The sequence below is a fragment of the Phyllobates terribilis genome, unplaced genomic scaffold (assembly GCF_046119375.1).
Source record: "Phyllobates terribilis strain yellow unplaced genomic scaffold, ASM4611937v1 Scaffold_8__6_contigs__length_399053987, whole genome shotgun sequence".
NCBI classification, from domain to species: Eukaryota; Metazoa; Chordata; class Amphibia; order Anura; family Dendrobatidae; genus Phyllobates; species Phyllobates terribilis.
Genome location: NW_027362768.1, coordinates 275,311,369 through 275,326,918, shown reverse-complemented (window position 1 = coordinate 275,326,918; position 15,550 = coordinate 275,311,369). Strand labels below are relative to the sequence as shown.

At 47.0% G+C, this 15,550-nt stretch overlaps 1 protein-coding gene across 2 annotated transcripts in view; it reads right to left on the bottom strand.

The window, feature by feature from the left end:
• Positions 1-15,219, bottom strand: part of LOC141156514 (repetin-like) — a 28,530-nt gene extending 13,311 nt beyond the window's left edge. Inside the window, exon 1 of one of the 2 annotated variants that reach the window (XM_073642711.1) lies at positions 15,071-15,219. The gene's annotated coding sequence lies outside the window, so the exon portion shown is untranslated. Of the gene's footprint in view, positions 1-12,676; positions 12,724-15,070 lie in introns of those variants that run through there. The other variant, XM_073642712.1, reaches the window with a different exon arrangement.
• Positions 15,220-15,550: the final 331 nt, after the last annotated feature.

Genomic DNA, 15,550 nt, shown 5'->3' with positions numbered 1-15,550 from the left:
ATTGTAACATACCTGGCGGCGTCCTTGCATAGTGGTCCATCTCCCACTGTGCAAGAGCGCGCACTTGATCTCCAATCCAGAATGTCTCTCTGGCTTCCCTCCATGCTGTCTGCTTGCCTCTGTTTCTGCTGCTTAAGGGCGGCACCCGATCACTTCCTGCTTTTTGTACCTGCTGCAGGCACACCCCTTGTGCGTCCTCAGCCTATTTCTGTCTGTCACCTGGTATTTAAACCAGCTGCTCCAATTAACCCATGCCTGAGCATCTTGCCCTGTCAGTTGGCTTCTTGTCTCCGACATGCCAGGTCCAGTGTATGTTACCTGTCTTGCAGGATCTGTTCCCGTGTCTGTACTGTGTCCTACCTGTATACTCTAACCTGCAGTCTGTACACGCTCTCTAGCCTGTTGTCTTCTGCCTATCCTGGAGGCTGTATTTCCAGGCCAGTGTGAACCCGCTCCTAGCCTGTTCTTTCCGCCTTCTAGGGGCCGCATACCTAGACCTGTTCCTGTATCTTGCCTGTTCTTGTCTGTATACTCTCCTAGCCTGTTACCTGTTTTTCTCCATGTCCGTACCTTCCCTTTTCATGCAGAATCTGATCCCGTACCTATCTCCTACTCGTTGTCTCTGTACTCCCGTTTGTGAGTTTAGAATCCACTCGCTAGTTCATTGCAAGTATCCTGTGTGTACCTGGTTCTGCCTTTCCCTTCCAGTCTGTTCCGTGTGAACAGAGCCCTGTCCCCTCCGCTCTGCCTTGCTTGCCGCTTCGGCGGTTCTTGCCTGCTCAGCCCTGTCCACCGCGTCTGCGGTTTCGCTTTGCTCAGCCCTGTCCACCGCGTCTGCGGTTTCGCTTTGCTAAGCCCTGTCCACCGCGTCTGCGGCTTCGCTTTGCTCAGCCCTGTCCACCGCGTCTGCGGTTTCGCTTTGCTCAGCCCTGTCCACCGCGTCTGTGATTTCGCTTTGCTCAGCCCTGTCCACCGCGTCTGTGGTTTCGCTTTGCTCAGCCCTGTCCACCGCGTCTGCGGTTTCGCTTTGCTCAGCCCTGTCCACCGCGTCTGCGGTTTCGCTTTGCTCAGCCCTGTTCACCGCGTCTGCGGTTTCGCTTTGCTCAGCCATGTCCACCGCGTCTGCGGTTTCGCTTTGCTCAGCCCTGTCCACCGCGTCTGCGGTTTCACTTTGCTCAGCCCTGTCCACCGCGTCTGCGGTTTCGCTTTGCTCAGCACTGTTCACCGCGTCTGCGGTTTCGCTTTGCTCAGCCTTGTCCACCGCGTCTGCGGTTTCGCTTTGCTCAGCCCTGTCCACCGCGTCTGCGGTTTCGCTTTGCTCAGCCCTGTCCACCGCATCTGCGGTTTCGCTTTGCTCAGCCCTGTCCACCGCGTCTGCGGTTTCGCTTTGCTCAGCCCTGTCCACCGCGTCTGCGGTTTCGCTTTGCTCAGCCCTGTCCACCGCGTCTGCAGTTTCGCTTTGCTCAGCCCTGTCCACCGCGTCTGCGGTTTCGCTTTGCTCAGCCCTGTCCACCGCGTCTGCGGTTTCGCTTTGCTCAGCCCTGTCCACCGCGTCTGCGGTTTCTCTTTGCTCAGCCCTGTCCACCGCGTCTGCGGTTTCGCTTTGCTCAACCCTGTCCACCGCGTCTGCGGTTTCGCTTTGCTCAACCCTGTCCACCGCGTCTGCGGTTTCGCTTTGCTCAGCTTTGTCTTCCGCGTCTGCGGTTTCACTTTGCTCAGCTTTGTCTTCCGCGTCTGCGGTTCTGCTCTGCTCTGCCTTGTCTACCGCGTCTGCGGTTCTGCTCTTCTCGGCCTTGACTACCGCACCTGCGGTTTCGCTTTACTCTGTTTGTTTACCGCATCTGCAGCTCCGAATTTGTCTCCCAGTCTGTACTGGACCCTACCCAGCCTGCGCTCTAGTCTACCTGTTCCTCTATTCCCCGGTGTGGGTCAACAGCCGTGTCCGGAGTCTGACCTGGAGTAGACCCTGGTCCCTCTGCTCGGTTCCTCCCTGGTGCACTGGCGTCGTATGCCGTCGTGCGACCTTGGTTGGATCGGGCAGATACTTAGTTACGCCCCTCCAGGCACTCTCCGGTTCATGGCACAGTGGAACCACTAAACACGCACACGCCAGTCAGTCCGGGCGTGTGCATTACAGGCATAAGCAAATACTATGGGAGACCCACTCCCCAATAATGGGACTTATGTTTGTAATATGCTGTACTGCATGGCTCTTGTAAGGGGCATTGCAAGTTGCTCCGTCCTAATTTTTGGCAGCTTTTGCTGGGAAAGCATAAGCAAATACTATGGGACACCCACTCCCCAATAATGGGACTTATGTTTGTAATATGCTGTACTGCATGGCTCTTGTAAGGGGCATTGCAAGTTGCTCCGACCTAATTTTTGGCAGCTTTTGCTGGGAAAGCATAAGCAAATACTATGGGACACCCACTCCCCAATAATGGGACTTATGTTTGTAATATGCTGTACTGCATGGCTCTTGTAAGGGGCATTGCAAGTTGCTCCGTCCTAATTTTTGGCAGCTTTTGCTGGGAAAGCATAAGCAAATACTATGGGACACCCACTCCCCAATAATGGGACTTATGTTTGTAATATGCTGTACTGCATGGCTCTTGTAAGGGGCATTGCAAGTTGCTCCGTCCTAACTTTTGGAAGCTTTTGCTTGGAAGGCATAAGCAAATACTATGGGAGACCCACTCCCCAATAATGGGACTTATGTTTGTAATATGCTGTACTGCATAGCTCTTGTAAGGGGCATTGCAAGTTGCTCCGTCCTAATTTTTGGAAGCTTTTGCTTGGAAGGCATAAGCAAATACTATGGGAGACCCACTCCCCAATAATGGGACTTATGTTTTTAATATGCTGTACTGCATGGCTCTTGTAAGGGGCATTGCAAGTTGCTCCGTCCTAATTTTTGGAAGCTTTTGCTTGGAAGGCATAAGCAAATACTATGGGAGACCCACTCCCCAATAATGGGACTTATGTTTGTAATATGCTGTACTGCATGGCTCTTGTAAGGGGCATTGCAAGTTGCTTCGTCCTAATTTTTGGAAGCTTTTGCTTTTAAGGCATAAGCAAATACTATGGGACACCCACTCCCCAATAATGGGACTTATGTTTGTAATATGCTGTACTGCATAGCTCTTGTAAGGGGCATTGCAAGTTGCTCCGTCCTAATTTTTGGAAGCTTTTGCTTGGAAGGCATAAGCAAATACTATGGGAGACCCACTCCCCAATAATGGGACTTATGTTTGTAATATGCTGTACTGCATGGCTCTTGTAAGGGGCATTGCAAGTTGCTTCGTCCTAATTTTTGGAAGCTTTTGCTTGGAAGGCATAAGCAAACACTATGGGAGACACACTCCCCAATAATGGGACTTATGTTTGTAATATGCTGTACTGCATGGCTCTTGTAAGAGGCATTGCAAGTTGCTCCGTCCTAATTTTTGGAAGCATTTGCTTGGAAGGCATAAGCAAATACTATGTGAGACCCACTCCCCAATAATGGGACTTATGTTTGTAATATGCTGTACTGCATGGCTCTTGTAAGGGGCATTGCAAGTTGCTCCGTCCTAATTTTTGGAAGCTTTTGCTTGGAAGGCATAAGCAAATACTATGGGAGACCCACTCCCCAATAATGGGACTTATGTTTGTAATATGCTGTACTGCATGGCTCTTGTAAGGGGCATTGCAAGTTGCTTCGTCCTAATTTTTGGAAGCTTTTGCTTGGAAGGCATAAGCAAACACTATGGGAGACACACTCCCCAATAATGGGACTTATGTTTGTAATATGCTGCACTGCATGGCTCTTGTAAGGGGCATTGCAAGTTGCTTCGTCCTAATTTTTGGAAGCTTTTGCTTGGAAGGCATAAGCAAATACTATGGGAGACCCACTCCCCAATAATGGGACTTATGTTTGTAATATGCTGTACTGCATGTCTCTTGTAAGGGGCATTGCAAGTTGTTTCGTCCTAATTTTTGGAAGCTTTTGCTTGGAAGGCATAAGCAAATACTATGGGAGACCCACTCCCCAATAATGGGACTTATGTTTGTAATATGCTGTACTGCATGGCTCTTGTAAGGGGCATTGCAAGTTGTTTCGTCCTAATTTTTGGAAGCTTTTGCTTGGAAGGCATAAGCAAACACTATGGGAGACACACTCCCCAATAATGGGACTTATGTTTGTAATATGCTGTACTGCATGGCTCTTGTAAGAGGCATTGCAAGTTGCTCCGTCCTAATTTTTGGAAGCATTTGCTTGGAAGGCATAAGCAAATACTATGTGAGACCCACTCCCCAATTATGGGACTTATGTTTGTAATATGCTGTACTGCATGGCTCTTGTAAGGGGCATTGCAAGTTGCTCCGTTCTAATTTTTGGAAGCTTTTGCTTGGAAGGCATAAGCAAATACTATGGGAGACCCACTCCCCAATAATGGGAATAATGTTTTTAAGTTGCTGTACTGTATGGCTCTTGTAAGGGGCATTAAAACCGTCTTGTTAAGCTACCGTGACCTCTACATCTCTTCAAAGGGGCATTAAAAGCATCTTCTTAAGCCACTCTGAACTCCACAGCTCTTCCAAGGGGCATTGAAATGTTGTTTTTAATTACCTTACCTATAATCTCCACGACTCTTCCAACGGGCAATGCATTTCCTCCTAATTTTAGTCAGCTTTTGCTTTTCAATGCAAAGGTGAAAACTAAGGGAGACACACTCCCCAATAATGGGTAGAAGATTTTTAGTATGCTGTAATCCACGTCTGTTTCAAGGGGCATTGCAGTTCCTCATAATTTTTGGAAAGCCTTCCATTCACTGCTTAGGCCAACAGTGCACAGGAGACCCAGTTGCTATAAATGGAAAAAAGGTTTAGTTAAGGCCCTCTGACCTCCATGTCATTTCCAAAGGGCATTGGAGTGCCTCAAAATTTTTGGTAGGCATTGCACTTACTGTATGCCCTATAACTGTGTAGCCGAACCGCTCCTTTTGTTACAGAAACATATCCTACAAGACATATGAGGTTGACTGGCCTGATATTGATGTGAATGGTCCCTGTTCCTCCTGCTCTTTCTCCTTTGCCACCACCTCATCCATCATTCATCACCTGAAGCTTTGTTTTAACGGGAGTCATAGAACTGGGATAGTAGCAGGAAAACATCCAGCAATCCTCGGAGGAGGTAGGATATGCGCCAAAACGCTGACCACCTCAGGCCTAGCCGCTACTACATACATGCGCTTGCATTCCTTGAAAACAAAGCAGATGGTAACTTCTATCATCCTCATCATGCTCCTCACCTTGGCACTCTCAACTCCCCTGATGGAGAAGCCAGGGCCCACCGGAGGAGTCGGGTTCTCTGGTGGGCTTGTCCAATGCTGCCCTAAAGCAGGCCAGTCTAAGAAAAGTGTGTGGGGATGTTCCGCAGAGAAATCGGGGGCGGCTGGGGACCGTTTATGGACACCCGGCCGCCCCCAGGCGGCTGGGGACCGGGTGTGGACACCTGGCCGTGGGGCGGCTGGGGACCGAGTGTAGACACCCGGCCGCCCCCTGGCGGCTGGGGACCGAGCGTGGACACCCGGCCGCCGGGCGGCTGGGGACTGAGCGTGGATACCTCGCTGCCGAAACAGCCATGAGGTAGTGAGCAGCTTCGGCCTCCACTTGCCTAAAAGGCCAAATTTCAACTGCAAGCAAGCTAGCAGTATGGTATTGCAGCCTGGGGGTGGGTGGGTGGCAGGTTGCACACTTACGCTTGCATTCCAACAAAACAAAGCAGATGCTAACTTCTATCATCATCATGCTCCTCACCTTGGCACTCCCAACTCCCCTGATGGAGAAGCCAGGGCCCACCGGAGGAGTCGGGTACTCTGGTGGGCTCGTCCAATGCAGCCCTAAAGCAGGCCAGTCTCAGAAATGTCTGTGGGGATGTTCCACGGAGAAATCGGGGCGGCTGGGGACCATTTATGGACACCCGGCCGCCCCCAGGCGGCTGGGGACCGGGTGTGGACATCCGGCCGCGGGGCGGCTGGGGACCGAGTGTGGACACCCGGCCGCCCCCTGGCGGCTGGGGACCGATCGTGGACACCTGGCCGCCGGGCGGCGGGGGACTGAGTATGGATACCTCACTGCCGAAGCAGCCATGAGGTAGTGGCCAGCTTCGGCCTCCTCAAAACTGAAAGGCCCCATTTCAAGTGCAAGCTAGCAGTATGGTATTGCAGCCTGGGGGTGGGTGGGTGGTTGGCTGCATATTTGCGCTTGCATTGCAAGGAATGTGGGAGGTACAATTGAACACTGCCCTGGGACAAGGACTTGCATGGGGATAGTTGCAAGTCTGCATCTTCTGCGGCAAGGATCACTTCTGATGGGCACACTTTTAGGCAGTGACCTGGGAGTCAGAGATGCTTCCAGGGGTCTTCCCCATGCTGTCCCCATGTCTTTTCAACACTGTATGTGTGGCACCCCAGGGGTCTGGTTGCCACAGTAATAGAAATATTATGTCTGAGAGCAAGTGGGAGGTTTCTCTGGTCAGGAGCCCTAAGCATGCAACACTGCCCGTCCAGACCTGGGAGGGGAGGAATCTGCCCTTATAAACTGGGTCTGGGGCGGGATTAGGTCAGTCAGAGCTTGGAGAGGGAAAGATACAGCAGGAGCTCTGTAGGAGCAGGAGTGAGAGCCAGAGGCTGGAAGCTAGATAGCTCGCCTTGGCTGAAGACACTAAACCCGGACACAGAGTCCGAGGCTGTGGGGACATCCAGGTCCAGCAGCAGAATCCAACCGGCAGGGGATTCCAGGTCCTCTGGCCTTAGAAGCCCGGAGGCACGGTCACAAGCAAGGGACCAGCCCCGCCGTCGTGGAGCGGAGGCTAACAGAAGGCCCCAAGTCACCGGCCATACGGGTGAGCACCACACGGTATACTCAGGGACGTGGGCTACTTCTACCCGCATAGAGCAAGGTAGCCAGGAAAGAGTGCAGATAGACGGGGAGGCCTACAACTCCACCTGGCGAGGGGGAGATCCTGCTTGCTCACAGACTGACCAGGCCTCTACTGCTAACCAGTACTCCCGGGAGGGTCTGCTTTATACCATCAGTAAAGACCCTGAACTGCACCACACGTCTCTGGGTTTCATCGGCGCACCAGCACCATTAGTACTGGGACGCTCACACCATCACTCCCATCATCCACACTAGCTGCCCTGAGGCAATACTTCTCCCGTGGGGAGTTATCCCATACTTGGCTGCGCTTACAACATCAGCCTCAGCGGCCTGCAGCGCAGCGGCGGTCCCCACTGACCGCAATCCACGGGTGGCGTAGTCGGACATTTGTTATTACACTAAGACTGCCACTGGTTTGACCACCCTGAGCCACGGACCGGGTTGCCACCACACTGAGACTACCACCCCCAGCATCCCACCAGAGGCCCGGTTCTGGGTTCCCCACGCTGCCCAGGGGGCGAGTCAACTTATGCATGTGTCACACAGCACATGGCCAGATAAGATTGTAAAATGTTAAAATGACATTTCCCGGTGAATGTGTGACACCCCAGGGGTCTGGTTGCCACAGTAATAGAGATATTATGTCTGAGAGCAAGTGGGAGGTTTCTCTGGTCAGGAGCCCTAAGCATGCAACACTGCCCGCCCAGACCTGGGAGGGGAGGAATCTGCCCTTATAAACTGGGTCTGGGGCGGGATTAGGTCAGACAGAGACAGAGCCTGCAGAACAAGCAGAGCAGTCAGAGCCTGGAGAGGGAAAGTGAGAACAGGAGCTCTGTAGGAGCAGCAGCTGAAGGCCAGGGGCTGTGAGCAGAGATATAGCTCGCCCTGGCTGAAGTTACTAAAACCGGACACAGGAGTCCGAGGCTGTGGGGACTGATATATACCCAGCAGCAGAAACCAGCCGGCAGGGGATTCCAGGTCCTCTGGCCATAGAAGCCCGGAGGCTCAGTCACAAAGAAGGGACCAGCGCCGCCATCCAGGAGCGGAGGCTAACAGAAGGCCCCAAGTCACCAGCCATACGGGTGAGCACCACACGGTATACTCAGGGACGTGGGCTACTTATAACCGCTGACAGCAAGGTAGCCAGGAAGAGTGCAGATAAACGGGGAGGCCTACAACTCCACCTGGCCAGGGGAACTCCTGCTTGCTCGCAGACTGACCAGGCCCCTTATACTAGCCAGTACTCCTGGGAGGGTCTGCCTTGTACCATCAGTAAAGACCCTGAACTGCACCTCACGTCTCTGTGATTCCTTGCCGCACCAGCACCATTAGCACTGGGACCCTCACACCATCACTCCCATCATCTCTCACATTAGCTGCCCTGAGGCAATACTTCTCCCGTGGGGAGTTATCCCATACTCGGCTGCGCTAACAACATCAGCCTCAGCGGTCGGCAGCGCAGCGGCCGTCCCCACTGACCGCAATCCACGGGTGGCGTAGTCGGACATTTGCTATACATTAAGACTGCCACTGGTTTGACCACCCTGGGCACGGACCGGGTCACTGCCACACGGAGACTACAACCCCCAGCATTCTACAACAGGCCCGGTTCCGGGTTCCCCTGCACAATACAGGCCCAGGGGGCGCGTCAAATGCATTTGTCACAGTTGAAAGCAATACAAAAGTGCAAATACGCATAAAAAATGCTACTTGTGAACATAGCCTAAGGTGTGGAGGAGTATTTTTGTTTTTGGTTATTTATTTTACCTTATACACAAGTCTTTACCCTGGAAAAGAAATTCCTTAACATATTTCACAGGAAAAAAGTTTCACTTTAGTTTTTGAACGTTTTATTATGAGCCTGTAAAAGTGGCTTAATACCTCTGACCACGTTGTTGACAGCAGTGACCTGGGGGTCAGAAATGCTTCCTGGGGCGATCCCCATGCTGTCCCAATGTCATTTGAGCACTGTCACTATCGTTTTGGGCACTTTTTAGGCTTTTTACAGACTGCCGGGGGTGCCGTCGCAAAAATGCTCGGGTCTCCCATAGACTAACATTGGGCTCGTTGCTCGGGTCAAGCACCCGAGTATCACGGAGAGCTCGGGCCGAGCTTTGAGCACCCGAGCATTTTAGTGCTCGCTCAACACTAGTGACATGCTCTATTTTGGAAAAAAAACATGAAAGGCACAAAATCCTGAACACAAAAAAACCCCATGATGTCTGAACTAAGAATTCTGGAATCACATAGACTTTGCTGGTACTGCAAAAAGCAGCTGAAAATTTGCATGAAAAAATTCTGAAAAAAACATGGAGTGTGAACATAGCCCTTAATATTGCAGTGACCTTTTCTTCTAGAACAGTTTTGCACCCGTTTTTTTCATGTTAAACATGCGACATGCTATAAAAAAATAAAAAGGCCTACTCACCTTAACAATCCCTACCTTTCTTCTATCCGTGTATCCTATTGGTCTCTGTGGTTCGTCTTCTGACAAAGATAGGCATATGACTATCACTGGCCGGCGACTGTCCTCATTGGTTACATTTGGTCTGGGTCAGAATAGGAACCGTGGAGACGGCTAGGTATTTGGGAACCATGAGAAGGGGAGCAGTTGGGGTGGTTGAGGTGAGTACACATATTTAATCTTTTCGGAATGCCTACTGCAAGATTTTTTAAACTGGAAAATTTGAAGATTCCATTAATGACACATAACATTTTTCTTTCACTTTTGACTTTCCAAATTTCAGAGGATACAATTTTTTATTTTTTCATAGGTGTAGCTGCATGAGGCCTTGTTTTATGTGAGAACATTTGTAGATTGTTTAGGCAAACTTTTAGTGGGAAAATATACGTAAATGTGTAATTTATACAATTTTATAAAGGGGTCGACACAGTAGATCATGATTATAATCTATTTTTTACCATTAACAGTTTACAGAAAATATCATCACCACAATAACCACAGAATCCGTGATATATGTCAGCTCACTGGGAGGGGCTACTGCTGGGGTCCTAACTCGACAAGAACGGAGGTCCCATGTTGCCCGGAGGAATGAAGATGTCGCCCGGCCTGTGCGCTGCACTGTATTCAGTCTGTGAGACTAACAGTTAGGCTGTGTGCCCACGATGCGTTTTTTAAGCGTTTCCGAAATGGCAAAAACGCTGCAGAAACGCTTAAAAAACGCATGGTAGAAGGCCTGCCATGTTCCCCAATGATAATCCGCATGTGCTGTGCACATGCTGCGGAAATTTCCGCTGCGGATTATCATTGCGGAAAAAAACGCAGCACTACCAATTATTTTGCGGAAGTGCTGCGTTTTCTCCGCCATTGACTTGCATTAGAACGCTCCAATTCCGCAAGACTGCATCTGTACTTGCGTAATTGGCGCATTCTAATGTGCGGATGGTACCCGGGTGTGGAGGAGAGGAGAGTCTCATCCACACCCAGGTACCATTAAAAAAGCTGTAAAAAAGTAATAAAATAAAAAATAAATGTATACTTACCTTCTGGTGGCCCGTGCTGCGCTCCTCCTTGCTTCCTGGCACTTCGCAATGGAATGAAGGACCTGCGCTGACGTCAGAGTCATGTGACGGGTCACGCGACGCTGACGTCGGCAGGTCCTTCAATCCACCGCTGCCGGGATCCGGGACCGAGCGAAGCAAGCCAGCACGGACCATCGGAGGGTAAGTATATATTTATTTTTTTATTTTTTGACATTCTCTTGGGTCACACTATATAAATCCATGCTGTTTGCATGGATTTATATAGTGTGACCAAGTTGTCAAGCACTTTCCAAGTGATGCTAAAATCGCTTGGAAAGCGCTTGACAACCCGCATGCGGAAATGCATGTGAAGAACGCTTCACATCCGCATGTCCCTGGCAGGAAAACGCATGTACAATCCGCATGTACAATCCGCACGCATTTTTTTCTGCCAGGGAGATGCAGAAACGCTCAGGAAAAAATCCTGAGCATTTCTGCATCGTGGGCACATAGCCTTATAGTTAAACGGGTCATCCAGGACTTTGCTTACTTTTCTCTATGGGGCTAAGAACTTGCTAATTAACTGCCTGTTCTACCCAATGCTGATCTCTGCAGACTTGAAGTGGTCACACACCGCACCTGCTGGCGACTATTGACAGAACAACTTCTTTTCTTCTGCTCTGCTATGTTGAGGGCACAGCTCTGCTGATGTTATCTTGATTGACAATCGGCTCCCTGCTGCCTAACTTCAGGGAGCTGGCAGTCAATCAGTATGAGGTTTGCAGTCACACCCATTCGACAGGGCAGACCTGTAGAGAAAGATTTGCTCTTTTGCCGTGAGGTCAAATGAATCAGGAGAATCACCAACAGGTCCGGTCTGTGACAACTCCAAATCTGCAGAGATCGGTGTTGGCCAGAACAGGCAGGTAGCTAGCAACTATCTACATGTAATGTGTTAGCCCCATAGAGAAAAATAAGAAAAGTCCCGGATAACCCTTTAATATACAGCACATGCATATCTACAACGGTCTCATAGATTTTGAATGGAAATGGGATTCTACTAACACCTCTTTAATTCTTGAGATTAATTTCTTATGTTATTATGGCTGTGGGCTTTATTTTATGCTAAGTAATTGTATTAATTGAATTTTTTTTATTCTTTCTAGCATTTTTAATGTGTTTCCGACTTTTCTTAATGTGTTTTTAATGTTGATTTTACACCGTGGTTTAAAATGCATATTTGTATGCATTTTTTCAAGCTCTCCATAGAAGCCTATGGGTATATTCACAAGGAGTCGTTTGACTTTGATTTTTAGGCTGAAAAATCAATATAAAAATGAAGCATCAAAAATTGGATTTTAAGGATTTTGTGAGAATGGGGCGATTTTTTTTCTCCTTTTTTTTTTTCAGTACTCAAGTTTGGAGCATTTTTTTAAAGCCTCAAGAATAAACATGTTGCTTACATTTACATGTGGAAAAAAAGCAGCACCATGTGCAGTGTATTCACATTTCCTCATTGAAATCAGAAGGAAGCTTTTTCAAAGAGTATGTGAAGCAGGTATTAATGTGTTTTTTGGTGCAGATTCCAGTCCAAAATCCACAAAAAAAAAACCCTTGGTGTGAATTTGCCCTATAAATAAAAAACACACCAAAAAACTCACAGTTCAACAGCAGCTTTACATACAAAGTGGGCAAGAGTTTTCATGAAATCACATCCACTTTATTTGAATTGTGAAAAGTACACATTGGAAAAAGGCAATGTTTACATTACCTGGGAACATGGTCTGAAAGGAGAAAAAACAGATCATTTCTTGGCATTGCTTTGTGAACCATAGATCGAAAACCCTTACCAAAGCAATGATTAATGATGATTTAAAAGCTTAATGAAGTGTAAACAGTCGGGAAGTAGATTGCTTCCTTAGTTATGCAATACAAATTGTACAGGAGCGCAATATAGAGGGTGGGGTGAAAGAACCACAATATTTGCATAAGTTAGAAATGATAAAGAAAAATCTTTTCTTTAAACTTTACATTTTTTTCAATCCAATTTCTTACGTATTTGTTTTGAAACATATTAACATTCTTCTCGATCTTAATACATTAGCATTGTGATATAATCATACAGGTCTTAGGGTCCTTTATAGATCCCCAATTGTAACTGTTCCTACTATGAGCTTTTGGTGAGTTTTTGATATTGCAGATTTTCGGCACCTACAGTGGTGAAACTAAGTATTTGACACACTGACGATTTTGCAAGTTTTCCCACCTACAAACAATGGAGAGGTCTGTAATTTTTATCGTAGGTACACTTCAACTGTGAGAGACAGAATCTAAAAAAAATGCAGAAAATCACATTGTATGATTTTTACATAATTAATTTGCATTTTATTGCATGAAAGTATTTGATACAACCGAAAAACAGAACTTAATATTTGGTACAGAAACCTTAATTTGCAATTACAGAGGTCAGATGTTTCCTGTAGTTCTTGACCAAGTTTGCACACACTGCAGCAGGGATTTTGTCCCACTCCACCATACAGATCTTCTTCAGATCTTTCAGGTTTGGGGCTGTCACTGGGCAACATTGAGTTACAGCTCCCTCCAAAAATTTTCTATTAGGTTCAGGTCTGGAGACTGGCTAGGTCACTTATAGAGCCTTTCCTTAGTTGCCCTGGCTGTATGTTTCGGGTCATTGTCATGCTGGAAGACCCAGCCACGACACATCTTCAATGCTCTTACTAAGGGGAGGAGGAAGTTGGCCAAAATCTCGCAATACATGATCCCATCCATCCTCCCTTCAATTTGGTGAAGAAAAACACCCCAAAGTATGATGTTTCCCCCACCATGCTTCATGGTTGGGATGGTGATCTTGGGGTTGTACTCATCTTTCTTTTTCCTCCAAACACGGTGAGTGAAGTCTATACCAAAAAGTTCTATTTTGGTCTCATCTGACCACATGACCTTATCCCATGCCACCTCTGGATCATCCAGATGGTCATTGGCGAACTTCAAATGGGCCTGGACATGTGCTGGTATGAGCAGGGGGACCTTGCGTGCCTTCCAGGATTTTAATCCATAACGATGTAGTGTGCTACTAACGGTAATGTTTGAGACTGTGGTCCCAGCTCTCTTCAGGTCACTGACCAGGTCCTCCCGTGTAGTTCTAGGCTGATTCCTGACCTTTCTTAGAATCATTCTTACCCCACGAGGCGAGATAATGCATAGAGCCCTAGACCAAGGAAGACTGACAGTCATCTTGTGATTCTTCCATTTTCTAATAATTGTGCCAACAGTTGTTGCCTTCTCAACAAGCTGCTTGCCTATTGTCCTATAGCCCATCCCAGCCTTGTGCAGGTCTACAAATTTATCCCTGGTGTCCTTAGACAGCTCTTTGGTCTTGGCAATGGTGGAGAAGTTGGACTGTGATTGATTGTGTGGACGGGTGTCTTTTATACAGGTAACGAGTTCAAGCAGCTGCAATTAATACAGGTAATGAGTGCAGAGTAGGAGGGCTTCTTAAAGAATAACTCACAGATCGGTGAGAGACAGAATTCTTGCTGGTTGGTTGGTGATCAAATACTTATTTCATGCAATAAAATGCAATTTAATTATTTAAAAATCATACAATGGGATTTTCTGTTTTTTATTTTTAGATTTTGTCTCTCACAGGTGAAGTGTCCCTACCATAAAAATTACGGACCTCTCCATTCTTTGTAGGTGGAAAACCTGCAAAATCGGAAGTGTATCAAATACTTATTTTCCCCTGTGTATTAGGTAAATTAGGTTACTTGCGTTTTTTTATCTGCGTTTTTGTTGTGTTTTTGGCCCTACGGTTTTAGTCTTTTATTAGTACCACATGTTTTAAAGGGAACCTGTCATGTCCTGTCTACCATGTAAACTGCCCCCATTGCGTTGTTAGTGATGCAATATGCATCACTGACACACTTTTTTCATTAAAATCGGCGCAAATATAATGTGTATAAACCACTTTATATATTTATATCCTACCTGCTCGTTTAGTTATAGGGGTGTTATTTTCCCAGCAAAGCAATGTCCCAGCTGCCCACTGTGCAAGACTAAAAAGGACTGCAGTGCAACACTATTACTACATCTCCTTCATTCTCAGGATTCGTGTGGAGCACCAGAGTTTAGACCCCAATTAGTTATAAAATAAAGGCATGTTCTAGTAATTTATGTGCATAATTTATATTTAAAATGTATAAGTGGTGTGAAATATGTTGAGGCTATAGATGTAAAAAATATTATTATTGCTATATTTCTTATTGTAAGTCACTACAGCTTATGTATATGGTGTATAAATATAAATATACCCCCAGAAAATGCAAAGTAAATATTATATTCAATACAAATATTCTACCAATACATTTGTGCTCTTACAACTATAAATAAATTCACTAATAACAATCACCGATCCCCTATGTAATGCAATTATCATTTCAAGCAGACATAGAATCCTCTCATTATGAAAGGCATATTAAGGTTCAGTAGGACTACATAAAAGTCTATGGGGGATTCTGTCTAGGTTCTGTAAAGGTGACTGTACGGAGTCTCAATGGGGTCAGGTGCATGTGCCCTAAAAGTCATGTCATAAGTAACATATTGTGAAGAAAGATAAAAGAATTTGTCAGCAAACACTTACCAAGTGGAATAAACACCGACCAAAGTGGAAATCCAGAATTAAATGTTACGACACTCTACTTTATATTCCCTGGTTGCATGAATATTTTACGTAAATTACACCGCACCCTCGAACCTGCCCAACATGTAAAACCAATTTTGTTCTAGGTCATCCACTTTGTAGAATCGTTAGCGTGCTGAGTGTGCAGATCTGTGGAAGTATCTAACTCATCCTCCATAAATAGAATAAAAGACAAAGAAATGTCTTGCTTATAAGGTTTAATTTAGTAAAAGTAAATGGATGACTTTCATTGCTTACGCTGGCTGTACACTAGGTATTTTGATTATATTCTTCTTGTTGGCTCCTTTCCAAGCCATGAACGAGTTTGACAGATAGCAACTAAAGGAAGCTGCTACGTCTGTGGAAAAGTTGTTCAGCCATGTTCATTGTCTTGCAAGTTCTGTTGTTGGAAATTAAGTCATCCATGCCAAATGTCAGCTC